This window comes from Castanea sativa, chromosome 9 (assembly GCF_040712315.1).
Source record: "Castanea sativa cultivar Marrone di Chiusa Pesio chromosome 9, ASM4071231v1".
Lineage (NCBI taxonomy): Eukaryota > Viridiplantae > Streptophyta > Magnoliopsida > Fagales > Fagaceae > Castanea > Castanea sativa.
In genome coordinates this window covers 12,357,222-12,374,340 of record NC_134021.1, presented here as the reverse complement: position 1 = coordinate 12,374,340, position 17,119 = coordinate 12,357,222, and positions in this window count along the sequence as shown.

Below are 17,119 nucleotides of genomic sequence, written 5' to 3'. Positions count from 1 at the left end.
TCCTTAAGAAGGATACCAAGCTCGTCATTCCTCTTTTGGAAATGATCTAGACGAGTGTCCTTCTCGACGATGTCAGCTCATAGCTCCTTGACGAGATTTTTTAGCTCCTTAACCTCGTCCATAGCTTTTCCTGCTGCCTCGGCTCATTTTCTATAGTCGTCCTTAACCTACCATAGCTTCGTCTCAAGCTTGGCCCTCTCCTTGTTTATCTCTGTGGCTTGTCTGGATGCTGCTATGAACTTTGACATGGCCAATGCAAACGATTAAAAGTCCAATTAAAAATAAGACAATGGCCACAATAAAATGACAAGACGAGGTAAAAGGTAGAACTACATACCTTGAAGAGGTCATGGACAGCAGAGTGCTTAAATTCCTTCAAGGACATATCATAGCAAGTAGACATGTCCTCCTCGATCACAGATTTTTCAAACCTCTCCCAGGCCAAGTCCTCATTTTCAATCATGTTCATGGGAACCTTAGGACGAGGCTGAGACGGGGCAAGAGTGACAACCTTTGAAAGGGTAACACTAACAGGCTCAGGCATTTCCACGTCAAGGACTTGGACAGGAGGTACATGGGAGACAAGGGGGTAGTGCCTGGCTTAACAATCCCGGGCTTAGACAACTCGTGCCTTGCCTTCTTGTGCCCTCAATGATTGGGAAGATCTTCCAAATTTAGATTCTTGGACAGGTTCTTCCTTTTATCCCCAGTGGAAGGACGAGGCTAAGATTCCTCACCGGCAGGACAAGGCTAAGATTCCTTACCAGCAGGACAAGGCTGAGATTCCTCAAGGGCAGGACGAGGCTGAGACTCCCCGAGGGCAAGACGAGGCTGAGACTGAGCCGCTAGCCCCACAACCTCGTCCATTATCTCCTTCCCTTTGTTCTCCTTCATGGTAGTCATTCCTGTATAGAAATTTGTTAGAATCACTTCTAAAAATGACAAAAGGGATCAATCAAAGTAAAAACTTACGTCTACAGACTGTACGCTAGTGGGCTGTGGCTTCAAGAGAAGGCTCAAGACCAAGTCCCCAAGTAGCGAGGCATTGAAGAGTAACCAAGGAGTGGAAATCCCTCTCAGGGTGAAGACGAGCCTTTTGCACGCGTCCAAGGTAAAACCTGTTCAAAGATGGTCATCTAACGCCTGCAAGAAAGAGTTAGAGTTAAACAATTATAAAACAACATGCAACAAGGAACAATGCATAGTAATAAACATACTTTCAAGATGAAGGTTCCCTAACTCTCCAGTATAAGGGGCAAATGGATCCCTACCAACCTCAACAGGGTGTCCTACCCAAAAACCTGAGACGAATAAAAACTCCGTCTTCTAGTTCCTAACTAACGTGACCAAAGACTTTATAATTCTACAATTTCTCCCTCTAGCTGTAAATTGATAAAAACCAAGAGATTGACTAATTGTAGAGGGTTTGTAACAAAAAATGAACTCGTCAACGGTGAGAGAACGATCCCCTTCAAACACCTCTCTCCACAAAATTTACATAGAGACGACTAATCTCCACGCATTGGGGTTAAATTGACACAACCCTAAACCTAACCTAATGAGTAGCTCCCTAGCAAAAGAGTTAAGAGGCAACCTAAGACCTCCTAAAAGATAGGCCTCATAAACTCCTACACCAAAACAAGGTTGGCAGCACCATTCCTCTCGGACGGCCAACCTAGGATTCAACTCCTCTAGGATCTGATACCAACTCCTAAGAGACTCTAACTTCTTGTCGTCCGTCTTAGAAGGGACTCCCACGGCACAACTATAAATGGTTTCTACCACGTCCTGAGGGACAGACGGGAAAGCACTCGACGGACCAGCCCCAAAACCAAACGCTGCTCTCATCCTAAGTTGTTCTTAAAGGACTTCCAGAGTAACCCCAGGAACTCCGGAAGTATACTCCTCGTCCGTGGTATGTCCCCCACCACTACTATTACTACTAGAACCACTGTAGCTAGAAGAGTTATGATACTCGTCTATCTCTTTTTCAACACTATTACTAGACGAAGAAATGACAATTTTAGACATCTTGAAAACTTAAGGAAAACCTAAATACTTGTGTAAAGAAGATACCTAGCTCTAGACGGTGGAAAACTAGGGACGTTGGAAAACTTCTAGAAGAGGCGCTAAGACAAGGATGTCAAAGAAAAAAATTTGAGAAAAAGCAGAGGGTACATGAGGAATTCCACTATTTATAAGCATTGAAAAATGGTGTCTCGAATTTTGTGACCAACCAGGACACGCCACGTGGCATTTCCTGAAAAATTAAATCAACGTGACAAGTTGCCAATGAAATTACGACACGTGGCACACATAACAGCTAACATAAAGACACGTGTCCAAAAGATGATGTCATTTTATGTACTTCCTAGATGACCCATAGACAAGGGGACAACTGATGGGGTACAAACTCCAATATCGTCCATGCAGGTCGTCCAGGGCAAGACCAAGAAAGCAAAGGTTGTAAGAATCTCGTCCATAATAAGCTCATCCATGTAGGAAGATGCTTGGATGAAGCTTACTCCAATATCGTCCATGGAGGTTGCCCAGGGCAAAACCAAGAAAGCAAAGGTTGTAAGAACCTCGTCCATAAAAAGCTCGTCCTTATAGGAAGGTGCTTGGATGAAGTTTTGCGTGGTCAAGTTTTACAAAACCACACCGTGCCGTCCAAGGGAACCATCAACCTCGTCCATGAGAAGGTCATCCATAAAGGAACGACCTCCTTTAGAAGCGAGATATGCTCGTCCAGAGGACCTCCGGACGATGACCCCTGGTCGAGCCCTTAACACTTGGGCAAATTCCTGAGTATGTACAACAACTCCATATCACGCGCATAAATTCCAGTTACCGTTATGAGAAAAATGTAACTTCTAAACAGTTGAGGAAGTTATCCTTGAACCCTCACACCTCTTCAAATCTAGAGGAGGTTACAAGTCTAATAACTGCTCTTAGAACACTATATAAACACTTATTCAGACAAAACAAAGGTACGTTTTTTATTTTTCCTAAGAAGTTGGAACTCCAAAATTTGAGAGAGAAAAACTAACTTTGTCATCGGAGGGTTCTTGGCCGGCAACCCCGGTCACCTTTGATCGCTTTTTTTTTTTTTTTTTCAGGCCATCTAGACAGCCAGTAGTCCTTTCAAATCTGAAGCATCCAGCCTACTGATTTTCTTCGCATCATCAATATTAATTATAATAAAAATAAAAATTATATATATAATTTATTGAGTTATGCTAATTGATACTTTTTATGTCTCTAAAGAAGATGTTCAATTTCGAATCAACCGTAATTATTGTCATTATAAGTATCAATTTTAGGAAAGTATATAAAAAAATGTTTTTTTTTTTTTTGTTGAAAACTTTAGTGTCTACCGGTTTTAGAATAAATAGATTTAGTTTCCAATCATATTCGACATGTCATGCTACAATCTGTTTGTTGCTTCTTAAGGTTGAGAGCTTTTCCTTAACACGGAAATTAACAGTACTAACATGGCAACAATTTTTTAGCAGTTTTGTAGGCCATGGGGGAAGTATTACCAAAATTGATCAAATTTGTCATTTCTCTCTCTTTCTTTTTCTTGTATTTCAGCAACAACAATACCAAATTATCGAAATTATGTCAAACTTGTCAGTTTCTCTCTTTCCTTTCTTGTATTTCAACAACACTAATACCAAATTATCAAAATTATGTCAAACTTGTCAGTTTCTCTCTTTCCTTTATTGTATTTCAGCAACACCAACACTAAATTTTACATCTCTCCTCATTTAACTAAAAAACTCTGCACGGTGCACATAAAGCTATAAACTCTAATTTTAACAATATTTAGCCAAAAGATTCACCATCATGGCCTAGTTCAAAACCTCTATGTCTTTCATTTTTTCAGTTCTTTAAAATGTTAAAATTTTCAAACATTTTTTATGTCTTAAAACATTGCTTTTAAGCTCCAAAAAATAAGTGTAAATCCAATTAAGAGAGGGAGTAAACCTTGCCGAATCCAATTGAAGGTTTAGCTAGATTTTGTTCTCTTTTTTAATGATTCGACAGTTATAATAACGGGATGAAAGATTTGAATTTTGATTATGGTGGTAGGAAAATTATTGTGTACTCTCGGAGTACAATAAATGCATACTCTTTCTTCTCATATAAATAGTGAGTCTCATTAATTAAATTCATGGTAGAACCCACTATTCATGTGAGAGAAGACTACACATTTATGGTACTTTAAAAGTACCTAATAATTTCCACAGGTGGTAAAGGAGGCACAAGACTTTTGACTTATTTCATTAGACGATGTAAATGGTCATCCTGATCCATATAACAATTTATGCTGGGCCTGTGAAAGGTTAAAGCCCAGCCCATGATGAATTCAGTTCTGTTAGGTCTACTCTTTTTCATGAACCTGTTAAGTCTATTCTGTAACTTCTGTTTGAGCCATTCCTTAGGCCCAGTCTCGCACCCAATGATTTAAATGCACCACAAAATCAAGCCCACTGTTACTACTTATGGACTTACGAACTGGACCTATAATTTCAGAATCATCTGGTGTCCTCCATCACGACCATCTGAGTGGTCCATTTCGGACACAAAAGTGGCATTTATTGCAACTTGCAAGGAACTGTGTGTGTGTGTATTTTTAATTGAAATTGGAGCTTATTTTTACCGAAAGTTTATTTACTCTCTTTAGAATCTCACTTCGATGTATTTGATATACTGAAGATTAAAATGAAAAAAACTAAAAAAAAAAAAAATTAATAATGTGATTCCAAACTCAAACTGGTAGATTTTTTATTTTGAGACCGTCTTTGATACATGGAAGATACGACTTTGTTTATTTTTTGGTATTTTTCCCATAAAGAAATATATTAGATCATTTCAACAAATCAAAATACATTATACACCCGATCTATCATAGATAAAGTCATCAACAACTCTCTTTTGAAGGCATGAGCCTCAACCATACTAGAAAATTTATAGTTAAGTGCTTATTTTACTAAAGAGATTAAATTCTATAAGAATATGATGCGAAACTTATGTTTTACCTCTTCAATCTCAACATGCCACATTATTTTATCACATATTTAAGAATAAGCACAATCTTACTCAATCAATTATAATACCTATATATAAATCCAACTAAATTGAGAGTTTATCAAGATGTTATTAGGTGTGGTAGGATATATTGAATTTTAAGTAAAATGCTAATATGACAATCTCTTATTAGATGGTATAAAACATGAATTTTACACCCTATCCTTGCCAATCTCTTTACTCAATTGACTCAAGGAATATTGGTGGAAAAGATAAAGAAAATTGGAATGCAGAGACATGCGATCATAGTTTTAAAAACCGGACCGGACCGGCTGGTCCGACCGGTTCAACCGGGAAAACCGGTGCAGTCCAGTCCGGTTAAATACCGAAAAACCGGTCAAAAACCGGAAATTTTGAAAGAAACGGTTTTATTCTCGGTTCGGTTTTTAAAACCATGCATGCGATGCTATTTTTATTTTTATTTTGTTATTATATTGTTATTGAAGATTTGAAGTGCAAAACATAATATACGCCCTAATATATATGGTTAAAGCTATCTGAACATTTCTGGTTGTGATAAGCTTTCTTACCATAATAAATATGATGCTAGAAATCTCAATATTAGATCATCTTTACAATGTTTGTTATGTCCTAAGGTAAAATCAAGAAAGATGAAGAGCATAAAATAAAAAAATAAGTCAAGAGTCTAGTACTAATCCCCTCTTCCACATAGAGGGGGGAAAGTAAAATCAAGAAGGGGAAAAACAATACTTTTTCTCTTCTTCTTTTTTTTTGGTTTTTTCATTTACATAACTTTCTTTACACAAAAATAAAAAAGAAAAGACACAACTTTGAACATATACATATATTGGGACACAAAAACTGAACTAAAATGAGTTGGAAAATGACATATTCTAGAGTTTGCTACCTCTCTTTCTCTTAAAAATATATATATGCTTTAGGAAAACGACCCAACAATCATCAAAAGCAGCATCATCTCCAAAATCTAATCATCACTCACATTCTCTGGCTTATTCGCGTGAGCAATCCCTTCCTCTTTTTGACCAAGTCTTTCTATCAAAGACACCACCACCCAACACAAAACACACATACACCCACACTACACACAAAAACCAAAAACGAATATCATGGTAGCTAGTAAATGGACTAATGTGGTACCTCCCTCACACACATATAACACATTAACCCTCTTCCCCATAACTGAAACAGCAGCACATGAAAGTACCCTCTCCTTGGATCCCTCAATCTCATCACTTTCAAATGATAAATCCATAAAAAGCAAAGGAAAGAGAGAGAAAGATGAAGGAATAAAAACTGGGAAGAATATCTATCTATAGATTGTAAGGGACTTTTTGGATCTGAGATTTCCCTTACTTCCATGCACACACACACACAAAAAAAAAAAAAGAAAAAAAAAAATAGTCACTCACAAGAGAAAGAAAAGAGGAAGGAATAGACAGTGTGACCTTATACAAAAGAGCCATTTGTTAGCTCCCCTTTTCTTAAAGTCTGAAAAAGGCTCAAGGTGTGTGGAAACTTTGTCTTAATTGTTGTCTTTTCTAGATGCCAACAGTTCTCCTTTTTTTTTTGGTGGGTCTCAAATAACAGTTTTCTCTATGTGATGGGCCTAGAGTACCTAGCTCTCTCAGCTTGTCTTTGTTTGTTCAAAATCAAGAAAATTTGGTATTCGGTGCAAGGAAAGGGGTGCAATTCCGTTGTTGGAATCTTTCTGTTTAAGATACTTTAGAAGAGAATTTCATAAGTTTCTTGCGCTTTGTTTGGTTGTTCAGAAAATTGTGGGTTCCCCTATTTTCTTTTATTTCATACCAATGGCCAAAGGGTTTGTTAAGGCAATCTAGAAGAATTCAAAAGGTCGTTTTTTTTTTTTTTTTTTTTTTTTTTTTTTAATGCTGGTCCCTCTTGAATAAGGTCTAGGAGACTAGGAAGGATTGTTTGGATAAAGCATTATTTTTCATCTTCTTTTTTCATAAAGTGAATCACTCTTGAATTCTTGACAACCTGGTACTGAATAATGGGTATAGCATAAAAAACCAAAGAGCTTCAAGACTTTGGGGGCCATGGCCAATAGGGAACCTAAATTAAAAAAAAAAAAAACAAAAAAAAAAAAAGAGATATTGAAGTTTTCCGACAATGAAGTCAAGAAGCTAGTCACCCCTTGGGAGGAAAAAAGATAGCGAAGTTTTCATTCCTTTTATTATCAATAATGTAATAATATATACTTTCCCAACTAGTAAACGAACTATGTTTGGCATAGCTTATTTTCTGTTTGTTTGGAATTTATGAATAGTTTTTCTTTTTAGAATATGCTAGAATTTAAAATTTGTGATTTTCGTCCATGATGATTACTCTTTTATAACACCAATGAATTTGTTTTAGGTGGAATTCAAACTTAGTTATTTTATTTAACTAAAACTCACTATGCAGTTTTTGTTTTTTAATTTCATCTTTTAGGTTCAACTATACTTTTGTCCAACTTATTTTTAAGTGAAATAAACCAATGAAAATACACCATACTAAATACACACTATATCCAATTCTATGGTTAGTGCATGCTTGATTTGCCTCTTTTAAGACTTCAAATGTTTTTCTGTCTCTATTTAACCATTTTAAGTATCCCTTTCTACTTAAATCAACCTCACCTCCCTCCCTCTCTCTCACTATTTATCTATCAAAGTAATAATAACAAAACAAAACAAAAAAATCATCTAATGTCTCTTTCCCCCTCTTCACCATTTTCAATCTATTTATATGGGCTGCCTTCTTAAATTCTCCACTTTCCCAAAGCACTACTACTTATATCAAACAAATTTAGTACTGTTAATCACAAGCTATAATCTAGTTCTTAATAAATTTATTAAAAGTAATGAGTTGTTCTATTGGTTTTTTGACTGAATGAAAGAAAGCAAGCAAGAAAGAAAGAACAACTATACATACATCTTGTCAAAGCAATATGCATCAAGGAGGTTTTAAAAGATTATTTTCACATCTTTATGAAGAAAGGAAGGGCAATATGTGATATATCTGATAAAGAGAAGCCCATTAGTTGAAGCATGAAAAAGCAGATGATGAAGCCCCATATCTTGAGAAAGATATTATCATTAGAGTTCCAAAAAGTTAATTAGGTATTCATTTTATGGTGGTTTGAAAAGGTTTCCAAAGTAAAGGAAACACAGTGGCTCTTTAAAGATGGGGAAAGGAAAAATAATAATAAAGAAGGGTGAGATTCGTGACAATAAGCTGATTGGCTCAAATAAAGCAAAGAAGTTTGTTGCCTTAATGAGTATGTCTCCTATTTCATAAGGCTTAAGACTGAATCTTGCCCACTAGTAGGGCCTCTTCTGATATTCTCTCTTTTTTATCATCTCCTTATTGAGACAATATTTGGGTAGTTGTCCTTACTCCTTACGAGACAAGGCTCCACCACAAGGGACTATAAGTCTACCAACAATTTATAGGCCACTATCAAACTTTAATTTCTTAACTCAATGTAAGAAAGAAAAAAATCCTTCAAAAAATGTTACCCAATCTTTAGCTTTACTAGTCTACCTCACAAATTTCCTTTTCACAGTTTTTATTTATTTTCATGTACCTTTTTTTTTTTTTTTTTTTTTTTAGGAACGAGGGTATTCAGACATTTTTGAGTATCTGACTATTCTCTCTGGTGTATATAGTCCTCTCATCCCACACACACACCAGGTTATTAAATTGAGGAATCCCTTAAAAGTGACTCCAAGATGTAGGTAAGAGATTTTGAATTCAAGATCTCATGGATATTATGAAACCTTAGGAACCACTAAGGCAACCTCTTGATTTTTTTTTTTTTTCATCTTATTTAATCTTTTTATTTAAGAGATACACCCCCAAAAAAGAGAAAACCTCTTGTCACAAAAAATTTGGAAATAAATTTTTAATTGTAGGTAAAAAAGTGATATTTATGGTGGTTTAGATAAGAATAAGTAAAAGTTTACTAGCTCAAGTTTATTCAATTATTGTGAAAAATATCATCGCACACCCTTGGAGTGATGATCACTCTATAAATATAAGTACTTATGGGGTTTGAGGGGTAAGGGCTAGAATTTAAGTTTCTAGAAGGGAGTTTTATACACATATACACTTAGACTAAGTTAGAGTAAAATTTCTAAATGAATAAATAAATTGCGGTTATTCTAAATAAGAAGTGCTACATCCATAACACTTTCACAACAAATTTTAAATGGTGAGTTGTTACTAGTTCTAATTTAAATTTACAACTTAAATTACTTTTTTACTCACCCTCAACAGTTAATAAACAACTTATAATTTTAAATTTATTATAAAAATATTATAAATAGCATTTCTCATTGTAAATATATAAGACAAAACCAACCGTTCTATATATCTCCTCAAAGGAATTGTGGACTATTAGTTTGATTTGAGGCCCGCTACCTTAATTAATCAAACCCAACAAAGCTTCTTCAACAACGTTTGGGCCAGTCCAAACTCACGTGCATACCTAGACCCTACAAAGACATAATCATAATAATAGGCCGAGGAAAAAAACAAAAAAGAAAAAAGGAATTCTAAGACTTCACGTGCATGCAGCTTCCACCATGCATTTCAAGTTTCAACACGTAGCTACCAAATTAGACCTCGTGTAAAGTTACTAGAGCCTGTTTGAACAATATTTATTGGCATGCATTTTTTTCATCGGAATAATTACCTATCTTATTTAACTTAGTGGCAAAACCAAAAATAGGGAATATAACAAAATTTTAAGTTTAAAAAAAAAAAAAAAATCCACCAACGATGTCAATGTACTCCTTTTTTTTTTTTTTTTTAACATTCATTAGAATCTTGTTATTAAAGACAACAAAAAACTATGTTATTTTGAACCAAAAAAAAAAAATATATATATATATATATATATATATATAATGACACTGTTTTTAAGTTGGTTAACAACAAAAATGTGATGGCCCATAACATAATTACGTCTAAAATAATTACAAGATCTAAAAATTAGGTTAGTTTTAGAAGGACCATCATAAGAAAAAAGGTTGTGTACGCTTTTATTTTCCTCCTACATTCTATTGCATTCATGTTCCCTGTGTGGAATTTGCAACATATCTTATTTTTTATTTTTTTTACTTTGACATAAAGAAAGAAAAAAATAATATATGAAAAGATAAAGAATAAAATAAAACACTCAAAATAGACATTAAATTTTTATTCGTACTAACAGTAGTAGTACTCACATTTTATATGTATAAATACACTCAAGTCATATTAGCATTTGCTCGTGTCGTTTATAGGCTAAAAAAATTATAGGGTCATCACCTATGAACTATGATGTACAAAATAATTGGGCTCCTTTTTGGCGTGAGGTTCAATCAGAGGCTGTGTTACTGTGTTAAAGTTTATAAAACAAATAAGTCCAATATGCGTTCCATGTGTCTTTCATTGGCATGACATATACTCATCAAATTGGTCTATTTAGCAAGTTATGTCACACCCTTTCCGCCAATATAATTTGTCCATTTACTCACAAGGACATCTTTTTTCTATTTTTGCTATCAAACAGTGTAAAAAAGTTTGAGTCATCGCAAATGCACAAAAAGATGCGTGTATAACCCCATAAGGAGGGATTAAACTACAGCCATAAGGAGTGAAAAAGAGAAGAGCTTTTGTTTAAAAAGGGTCACCCACTTTCTGGACTTAATTAAGATTTTTTATACTTTTCTTTTCATGAAGGTACTACTTTTGAGGGATTAGATTCCATATTACTATCACATTTATTAAAAGAATAATTTTCATTTGGTCTTAGTTTTTTTTACTTTTTTTTTTTTAAAAAAAATTTTAATTATTTGTTTGTTTATTTAATTTTAAGGTATATGTGTACTTTATTCCACTATCAACAAACACAGCAATAAGTTTTTTTTTTTAATATGCACCAGTATTTCATGATAGGCATATCATCAAATAAATCACAAAAGCGTTACTTTTCCCCTCTAAAATCAAACTTAATAAAACAATATTTGTTCCATAATATTAATTAAGCGATTAGACACACCATTTTCTAACAATTTAAACTCTAAGAAAAATCAATAATTTATCATGTTAGTATATATAGAAGGAAATCCTTAATTTGAACCCTATCTCTTATTTAAAAAGATAAAAATCTCATGTCTAGGATCTCACTTATGAATAGATTTGATCGCATGATGTACGTATGGTAATAATGGTATTTTAAAATAATTGACAATGTGCTAAAAACTAGGGGTGGCAATTCGTGTTCACGTGTCGGGTTCGTGTCGTGTCAAGTCATGAGTATTCGATTATATAGTTTAACACTAACCCGACATGTTTATTAAATGGATCAAGATTCTTCAACCCTAACAATACCCATTTATTAAACGGGTCAGCCGTGTCGACCTATTTATTAGATTTCATTAAAATGAAAAAAAATTATGAAAAAACAAAAAATATATATATTTTTAATATAAAATTCAGAACTAACGAGTAACTACATCACAAATAATCATTCAAAAGTAAAGCATATCCCAATATCACAAATAATGAATCAGAATATGTCAAAGAAAACAAATCACAACAACTAATAAGTTTATATACCTAGAGTTTGAAGGGTATATTGGTAAAATGTTATTTAATTAAACGGGTCAAACGGGTTATATGTGTTCAACACTGACCCAACCCGTTTATTAAACAAGTCAGCCGTGTCAACCCGAATATGACACGAACCCGTTAAATCTCAACCCATAACCTGTTAATTTCGTGTCGTGTCGTGTCGTGTCGAGTTCGTGGGTCGTGTCAAATTTTGCCACTCCTACTAAAAACTAAGTGCTCATCATGTGATTAAATCAATTAATTTTTAATGATGATAATAATAATAATAACAATAATAATAATAATAATAATAATAATAGAAGGTTTGATTTGTCACAAACCTAGTTAATATCATATTAATTGCTCAAATTAAAAGTTTAAGGATCAAATTGACACATTAAAATTTAAAAACAATATTTGCAAAAAACCATTTCTTTCTTTAAAACTTTTATAGTTTGTTCCTTCCTGCTCTCATCCCCAATCTCTGCAATCTCTTTCAAAATATCCTCCCCCTCCCCCTCCCCCCCCCTCACCCTCACCCTCTCCTTTTTTTTCCCTCAATATAAAAACCACCAAATGTTAAATTACAGAGAGAGAGAGAGAGAGAGAGAGAGAGAGAGAGAGAGAGAGAGAGAGAGAGAGAGAGAGAGAGAGAGAGAGAGAGAGAGAGAGAGAGAGAGAGAGAGAGAGAAGAAAGAACAGGCTAAGTGCTAATTCAACAGGCTTGAGAGCTGCCTTCCAAAAATTCAAATTCAAATTGGAGTGATCCAAACTTTGTCTTGTGGTTGTGGACCAACTTAGGTCCTACAAAGATGATCATCTGGTGAGGAAATAAGAACACACTTGATGCAGTGATACGGATACCAATTAAATTTTTTTTTTTTTTTTTAAGTTTAGAAAAAAAAATACTCATATAGAGTTCTAATTTGTAAAATAATTTATTCAAATCTTTCATATATATATATATATATGAAAGTGAGTGATTAATTCATAACCTATCTCGAAAGCAATTTTGAGTGCTAAGAGATGAATTATTAACCTAAAAGGTTGAAGAAACAATGGTATATATCAATTGGTGCATGCCACTTAAAACATTGCAAAAGACATTCTTCTTTGGATGCTCTTTTATTGGTGAGCCATTAAGAGAACACTAAGCAATTTGTCAAGTAAAGGACAAACTATTTTTGAAAGTACAATGTGATAAACGACAACAATGTAAACTCAAAATTGAACAATAGTCGGTACTTCACAAAACTCATTGCATGTGATGCGTGACTAGACTTCACAAACACAGATATACTTACTTCCATTTAGTATAATGTACACCGAATGGTAAAAGTTCAAACAAGTAAAAGACTGTTACACACTTATGAAAACTAATAATATGATGCCACCACAGCAAGCAAAATCGGGAAGAAAGTTTAAGAGATAAAGATAAAGAAAAAAAAAAATGGAAATCTTGCAAAAGCAAGATAAAGTAGTCCAAGATAGACTGATGGAGGCTTCTTCCATTCATATAGATGGCTAAATAGTTATACAAGAGATGAGTAAAAAGTAGAAGAGAATATAATGTTATTTAATTGGATTTTTAGTTTTTAGAGAGAGAGAGAGAGAGAGAAAACTCATCAAACTCCACCTTTGTCCTCCACATAATGCATTAATTCCCCAAACTCCTAATCTTTTCAAAAGCCACAAGCGACAAATTCCCTACTTATGCTTAAGGGTTTTAATTTAAAGTAGGGAAGATAATGATCTTTTTGTGATTCTAAAGTAGTAACATCTTTAAGGTTTAAAGAAGAGATGCTCATCTATGATTTTCTTAATCTTTTTCTTTTTTTATCCTTTAACTTTAAATTATTTAATTTGAACCCTTATGCCACAACCTTTTCAGTGCTTTCCAAAGATGAGAATGTTGGGGTTACGAAAATCAAAGAAACAAAAGTTATTCTTTTACAAAACTCTTCACAAAGCATGAAAAGTAGTGCTCTTTTGATATTTCTTAGGGAAGATTTTGCTTTTTCCTTCTAAAGCAGAAAAGTTGCTTCTCCTTTGCACAACCCTTACGTTATGGATCATACCTTAGTGTTATTTTGCACTCCCAACATTCCTTTTCATGTATTATAAGGTGCATTATGCTACAGATTCTTTTTATTTCTTAATTAACTTGGCTTTCAGCCAATGAAAGCTATAATTTCCAGAAGACACAACCCATTTCGACGCAAATACATACATATATACTTAGATATACAGATTTACATATGTATATTTTCTCTCTCTCTCTCTCTCAATATAATCTTTTAATTTTGAATTTCATATATTAAATTAATATACTTTTAAGTTTCCCCTTTTCCTTTTTTAATTTATTCAATTTTTTCTCACATTTTCCTGATTATATACATCTTTTTCTCCAGAACTTTTTATGTGTATCACTGATTAAAGCAGTACTTTAGCAATCAATGGGTAACTTTTTTTAGTTATTTTTTTCTTTTTTGAAAAATTAAATTATATTTTAAGTTCACCTTGTTTATGTGAAGATTTTAACTAAAATCCTATGGTTAAAAAGAAATGGGATGAAATTTTAAAATAAAATAAAACAATAAAAGAGAGAGAGAGAGAGAGAGAGAGAAGCAAGAAATTTTTAAATTAGATTCACACTTAATTTTATTAACGCTCCTTATTGCTCATGTATTCAAGCAACAAAAAGATGAAGCTCAATTATTTTTAGAAGCCAAGCTTCAGAAATGAAGGTAAATAAAATACAATATAAATTGAACTTAATCCCACACTATTGTCTATTCCTTGAGATACATTTATTTTGATCCAAGATAGCTTCGGCAAGTATTTAGCTAGTAACCTTTTGCATTTCAATTAAATATAAATAATATCCCTTTCTCAAAAAAAAATTAAGCATAAATATCTTAATACATAAAATGCGACCAAATAGGGGTTTGCTAAGGATAGCTTGTTTTCGTTGGTTTATTTTACTTAAAATATATATATTGCTGAGAAACGCTTAAAACATAAGTTGAATACATATAGTTATACTTGGAAAGAAATGAAGTTTTAAAAAGTTCTACATAAACTGAAAATAACCTAAAATTTTAAGTTTTTCCAAATACACACTAAGCAACCTTAAGATAAGTTGGATCTTTGTGCAATGACAAATGCTCTCAATCCAAGGGATGTGTTGCAAGTTCGATTATGGGGAATTAGCCTTTCCAAAGTTGTGAGTAATTAAGACTACTTATCAACTTCCTCTCTCAATTGCATATTGAATACATGTTGACAACTGCTCCACTATCAATTATAAATGTCTAACAATAAAAAACTTATAATGGCGAAAAGGGTTTGTAATTAAGTCAAAACAGTAAAAGATGAAATTCCAAAAACTTAGCAAATACTCTTAATAACTCAAAGCCAGATTTCTTCATCTTGAAGTAAACACTATGGACTTGTTATAACATATGGTAGAATTCTACAAATGGATGAGACTCAAAAGGATGATCCGTACTTATTCCAGACAAAGAAATTTTAGCAAAGGATGGCAACAGCTGGCAAATTGATACCTGCATAAATGGAGTGAGTTTACGATTTGCTTTGTTGAGACAAAAGAACAAGTGGAATAAAGTTGAAAGCATGTTAGACATTAACAAAGCTTTACAATTCATGTTACTCTAGTTCAGACAGAGAGCTGGTAGATGCTCTATGTACATGATGATGCTTTCCATAATAAAGATGTTCAGTTCATGGAGCTATTGCATGGATTTGGCATACTAAGCATGTTTCATGTGTCAAGTAAAACCATTTTAGCAGCATAGATTGAATGATATATAGATTTTATTTTTTGATACCTTAAGTACCTAGTTAAACCAAGCAATAGGGTCTGTACGAGTTATGACCTTACCTTCGATTACACAAATATAGTAATTTCACCTTTAGCCCCCCCTTCTTTTGATTAGGAATTTGTCGGCTTTCTTACCCTTATATCCATGTAAAACCATAAGCCAACAAGATTGTGCCTGAGCCTTCAACCTTTGGTTGGCTTTACTTTTGAAATTAGTTCAATTCTGTCCAAAATCCAATGAGTTTAACATATTTATTGAAACAGATAGTATGTTGTACAACTTGAACAAAACTCCTAGAATGATGGAAGATCTCAATATAAAGAGAAAATAATTAAGACATTTAGATTATATTTTGGGAGTATAAGATTGGATAATTAAATATCTTGTGTTATGTGTATAGAGAAACTTAAAAAGGAAATTGGGAATTTTTGGCTTAGGTAAGCAAAATAGATGGAAATGACTTTGTTCAATGGTAACACAAAGGAGTTGGGAAACTTAAGATAGAAACCAAGGTCCATACGTCTAAAGGTGTATAATCAGCATCAATATGAACAAAGTTTCTCTCCAAACTAGTTTGGAGAGAAACTCTTCAAACTTCTAATATATCTTTATATTGAGTGTGAATTTTGAAATCTAACCGTCAGATTGCATACTCTTATTATATCCTTCACAGTTGAAAATTTTTAAGAATATCAAAGATCAATTACTATGTCATTAAATAAATGTTAAAATTTCAAGTTTTGGTGATCTAAAATTGTGTATAAAAAATAATTTTATTAATCAAATAGTAAATAACATCCAATTTTAACGAAATTTAATATACATATTAAGAATATATGGAACATAAAATTCAAGGTTAGATTTTTAAAATTCACACTCAAAAAATAAATATATGAGAAATTTAAAGAATTTTTTTCCAAGCTTAGTTTAAAGAGAAATTTTGTTCCAGCATGATGTTGTTACAATTAAACAATGAATGAATGTTTTTTTTAGTAAGTTGCAGAGGAAGGATTTGAAGACAATTTTTTCTCGTTAAAAAAATCATAGGAAAATACTAACTTATGCCCTTTAGGAATTGATTAACAATCTATTTAAAGAAAGGTTTTATGGGAAAAAAAAGTAATTAATATTTTGACTCATTTCTTATTAAAGTGGTGTCAAAACTTTTCTAAAATAGATTGTTAATCATTATCCTAAAAGCATTCGTTAGCATGATCCAAAATCATATGATATCAGTTTTTTTATACAATATAGAATTTTTACTCTAACCTAATTTAATTGTATATATGTGTGAAGTTCTCTAGCCTCCTAGAGACTTAAACACTAGCCTTACTCCCTACACCCCACAAATATTTATACTTATAGAGTGACAATCGCACCAAGAATGCACAATGGTATAACACAACATTGAACAATAAAACTCTTGATTAATAAAAGAAGTATTAAAGATGTATGACACAACATTAATTAAAGGAGCAATAAATATATAAAGGAGCATGTCCAATAATTAAGGAGTATTTACAGTAATATGTACCACACATCTTTTTTGCCAATAATTTAAAAAATATGTTAAAATTAAAAACCATTCTTCCTCA